Raw genomic sequence first — 4,994 nt, forward strand, 5'->3', positions numbered from 1 at the left:
AGGGGTGCCAATATTTTTGGCCATGACTGTAGGTGTTTTTAGGGCCAGTTTTTAGGTTTTAGGTTAGTTAGTGTTTTAGCTACGTTAGATAGCTAATTAACCTATGGAATCTTAGTAAAAGACCTTAATAAACACAGCCCTCCTAGTCTGCGTTCAACAACAAAGCAGACAATGGATGGCGCTGTATAAATGGACATTAGCAGCAACAACAACAACAACGGCGGAAACAACAGAATCGCCTACAGCAGAGAAACGGAAAATCAGAAAAGTGAGTATTCACCACAGTCAAGAACTCCTCACCCCAGATCGCCTCTCACAATTTCCCGAACTGAGGAAGAATCAGTGGAGGAAGAGAGGCAGACGAGCCGGGGTACTGGTAAGACTAAGGCGGCGGGCACACCGTCCCCCACTGCCCACAATGTTACTGGCAAATGTGCAGTCTCTGGACAACAAGATGAGCGAGCTCCGAGCGCTGATCTCTTTCCAGCTGGGCATTAAGAACTGCAATGTGATCTGCATCACAGAGAGCTGGCTGTCGGCAGAGGTACCGGACCAAACCAAACCATCGAGCCCCTGGGCTTCTACGTTCATTGCGCGGATAGAGACGAGAGGCTTTTTTATATATATATTTAGGGGCAGAGGAGTATGTATTATGGTTAACCAGGTCTGGTGTAACCAGAAAAACACTGGGACTCTTGGCTACCTCGGGAATTCACATCAGTTACCATTGGCGGTGTTTACATTCCCCCCCAGGCTGACACCGACAAAGCGCTCGGAGAGCTACACAGAGCGACCAATGTGCAGGAAACTGCGCATCCGGAGACCGCACTCATTGTTGCAGGGGACTTTAACCAGGCACCAACACATCTTATTTCCCATGCAAGGAGAACACGTCCTGGATCATTGCTACACCCCCTTCCACCACAGCTACAAAGCTCTCCCTCGCCCACAATTCGGAAAATCAGACCACTCCTCCATCCTCCTCCTCCCCGCCTTTCGGCAAAGGCTGAAAAGGGAACCCCCAGCCTATAGGACCGTACACCACTGGTCAGACCAATCGGATGCCATCCTCCAAGATTGCTTTGACCACGTGGACTGGGAGATGTTCATGACAGCAAACGACAGCATAAATGACTACACAGACACAGTCACCAGCTTTATCAGGAAATGCACGGAGGAAAAATCATGTCCAATCAAAAACCATGGATTAACAGTGACGTCCGTGCAGCTCTACACGCACGGACAGCAGCCTTCATCTTCGGCTTACCAGAAGAATACAAGCACACACGCTGCACACTGAGAACAGCAATCAAACAGGCATAGAGGGAATACAGACAACAGATGGAGTCAGGCTTGGACTCTAACAACCCAAGGCACCTATGGCAAGGTCTCCAAACTATTACAGACTTCAAAGGAAATAAACAGCAAAGCATAGACACAGCACCCACCCTCCCAGATGACCTAAATACCTTCTATGCCAGATTTGACCCCTCTGCTAGACCCCTAGTCATGCCCCTAGTCTCCCCCTCCCCCACCACCACTGCCCCCCACACTGCCCCCCTCCCACCCCCCCCCGCCACCGCTAACCCCCCCCTCCTCCCACCGCTGCAGGCCCCCTCTCCATCACTGAGGCTGATGTTCGTCAGTTGTTCAAGCGGATAAACCCACGCAAGGCGGCCAGTCCGGACGGATTCCCTGGTCTGCGCCCACCAGCTGGCAGGGGTATTCACTGAGATATTCAACCTGTCCCTCTCCCTCTGGACTTTCCCCACATGCTTTAAATCCACAACCATCATCCCCATTCCCAAACAGAAAAAAGTGGCCAGTCTCAACGACTGGCGCCCCACAGCACTCACCCCCATAGCCAGCAAATGCTTTGAGGGACTGGTCAAATCCCTTGTCTAACCCCCACCCTTGACCCCCTACAATTTGCATACCACTCAAACAGAGCCACAGAGGACGCCATCGCCCATGTCCTACACACTGCCCTCTCCCACCTGGAAAGGAAGGACACTTATATGAGGGTGCTGTTCATGGACTACAGCTCAGCGTTCAACACCATAGTGCCCTCCAGACTTGTCAGTAAGCTCAAGGATCTGGGCCTGAACACAGCACTGTGTGACTGGATACTTGACTTTCTGACGGACCGCCTCACCGCTGACCCTCAGCATGGAAGCGCCACAGGGCTGTGTCCTCAGCCCCCTCCTGTATGCCACCTACACCCACGACTGCGTGGCCACACAGGTTTCAAACGTCATTGTGAAGTTTGAGGATGACACAGTCGTTTTGGAGCTGATCTCCCACGGCGACGAGACGGCCTACGGGGAAGAGGTGACCGTACTGGAACAGTGGTGCAAGGACAACCACCTCTCCCTGAACGTCTCCAAGACCAAGGAGGTCATTGTGGATTACAGGAAGGGGGGGGGGGCACGCACACCCCAATCATCAGCAACGGCACAGATAGAAACACACATAGACAGACACACACACACACAAAATGCAATCCAATCCCTGTGCAATATTCTGCTGAATGTATATTTTTCTTGCCTTAAATGTATATAATTTGAAATTTTATTGCCTCTTATGTTTTGCTATTATATTTTATTTGTCTTTTATATTGACTATGTACCCCCAGCGAAAGTATCTCACACGATTGTACTTGTATAACCGGAGTGACAAATAAACATTTTAAATCTCTTAAGAAGCATACTCACTCACTCGCTTTGTGTACACTCATCACAGAGGAGAGAAATCCATACTTCTGTGTTAATTGTAACACTCAATGCAATGTAGGGCATCTTGTGGTGGAAGTCTAGGATTTACCACTCTGTACTTCAGCTCTTCGGAGGTAAGAATCAAGAAACAAGTCCTGAGTAGCCACAATATCTGAGTCCAGTATTTATTGCTTGCAAACAAGAGACAAGAGCGTAACAGCAGCCCATTGTGAATCCGGGGGTCTGTTCAGCACAAGTCTGAAGAGGCGATTATCAGGGTTGTCTTTTATACAGATTAAACATAATGGTAGGCGCCGCCAAGGCTATCACCTGATGGGCCTGTGCTTACGCAGGGAGGGGGCGAGAGAGCAAGAACAATGGGGAGACTTTGTCATTGATCAATCGGCGTTCAACATTTCACACCTATCAGCAAGATACGTCCCCCCATTACTGCTCTCCCTCACCACTCCCTCCGAAACCACCGCTGTTCATATCGTAAATTATACAGTGCTTCTCAGAACAATGGCTATAGAACTTTAGAGGTGTGGCAACAGAAGATGTAATCACAGTATTTACACAAGTTGTATCAGTCATATGAAAGTATATAACCTGAAAACAGTTCTATCAATGTATTTTCCATAACAATCTGCAGCTGGGCATTAAGAACAATCAGTAACAATCTGCTTGGCACATAAACTGCCACTAGCCACTAGCCAGCACAAGCACACAAACATCAAGCATACAAACAGTAGCAAACACATTAGCTGTTCTTACATGGCTTACTGCCATGGTGGATTTTTTAAGCCACCCTTACCAACTCCTAATTCATGTCCATCCTTCAAATGAGGGTCTTATAGTGGAAAACCCTGGTAGTGGTGGCTCTGCTTAGGGTCATGGGAGATAAGGATTCTGAGTTTACCTTCAAAATGAGGGACTTCAGGTTGAAAAGGAGAATTCTAAGTGTTCACAGTTCTAGATGTTCCACTCACACATTGGTTCCCTTGACCCCAAGTGACTTTGAGCATAAGCTTTCTAGTGCTCCTACGGAAACCGCAGCTGGGTGAAGTAGAACAGGATAGGATCTAAAACACTGTTCACGCTTGTGAAGGGCCTCATGCTCTTGTAGATGATGGGATGAGTCTCGCACGGTGAACCTGGCAGTGTGCTAACCAGCAGGTACATGGTCGTGGTGATGCTGAATGGCAGGAAGGTCACAACAAACACCGTCACCACCACGATTATCATCCTCACCGCTTTGTCACGCTTCTCCCCCGCTGCTATGGAAACATCCATGTACAACACTGGTCGACACAGGAGGCGGTCCATCCGACAATAACATGCCACCACGCCCATAAAAGGCAGCAGGAAGCCGAGGCAGGTCAAGGGCATTGAGTAATGGTAGTAGTCTTTTGAATGCTTTGGTGTGCTCAGGTCGTAGCAGACCGTGCGGTTGCATTGCGTTGCGTTCCAGTCAAGGCAAAGTGGAAGCTGGGGGCGCCGAGAAGGGCAACCACCATCCATACCCCCACACATACAGTCCACGCCAGCCTGCGCAAGAAACAGGATGCTGCCATGGAGGTTACTGTAGAGAGAAGAATCAGTGATGAAGAGTAATAATGATAATGATGTTACTGTGGGAACAATGATAACACATACAGGTGAGGATCACTGTTGTGCAGGTTAATGTCGGAAAAAAATGCATCATTATATTATAGCGTACTAAATTATTTTAGTCAACATTTTTTCTTCTTTTGGCTCTACACTCCAAAAGTTTGGATTTTAAATCAAACAGTAAAGTAGAGATTCTCAGCTTTTATTTGATGGTATTTGTGTACATATTGGTTTCACCATTCAGAAATTACAACACATAGACCCACATTTCATGGCACCAAATGTTTTGGGACAGATTCATTATGTACAAATTAAGCACTCATGTTTTGTATTTGGTCAACAATCCTTTGCATGCAATAACTGCCTGAAATCTGCGACCCATTGACTGCACCAGATGCTGGGTATCTTCTCTGGTGATGCTCTGCCAGGCTGGTAGGCCAGGTAGCGTAACTGTAACAGGTTCCGTGACACAGAGGCGGACTCAAGGTTGCTGGTGTGGGAAAATCCCGTTTATTTTATAATTGTCTGTCAGGACTTTCCAGTCCCCGCTTTCCAGCCGTCCTCCTCCAAAGCAGAGGCACACACATCTTAAATCATTTCGTTAACGAGGCTTCATTCGCAACAGGTGCGCAACGAAGCCTCGCTTTCGTAAACCCCGGCCATGGTCCT

General features: G+C 48.2%; 1 pseudogene across 1 annotated transcript; it reads right to left on the reverse strand.

Annotated features, from left to right (window-relative positions):
• Positions 1–3,670: 3,670 nt before the first annotated feature.
• On the reverse strand, positions 3,671–4,288 carry LOC310824036 (P2Y purinoceptor 3-like; annotated as a pseudogene). The gene has a single exon. The product of its transcript is annotated as a P2Y purinoceptor 3-like (transcript).
• Positions 4,289–4,994: the final 706 nt, after the last annotated feature.

This window comes from Argentina silus (genome assembly GCF_951799395.1).
Source record: "Argentina silus genome assembly, chromosome: Y".
Classification (NCBI taxonomy): Eukaryota; Metazoa; Chordata; class Actinopteri; order Argentiniformes; family Argentinidae; genus Argentina; species Argentina silus.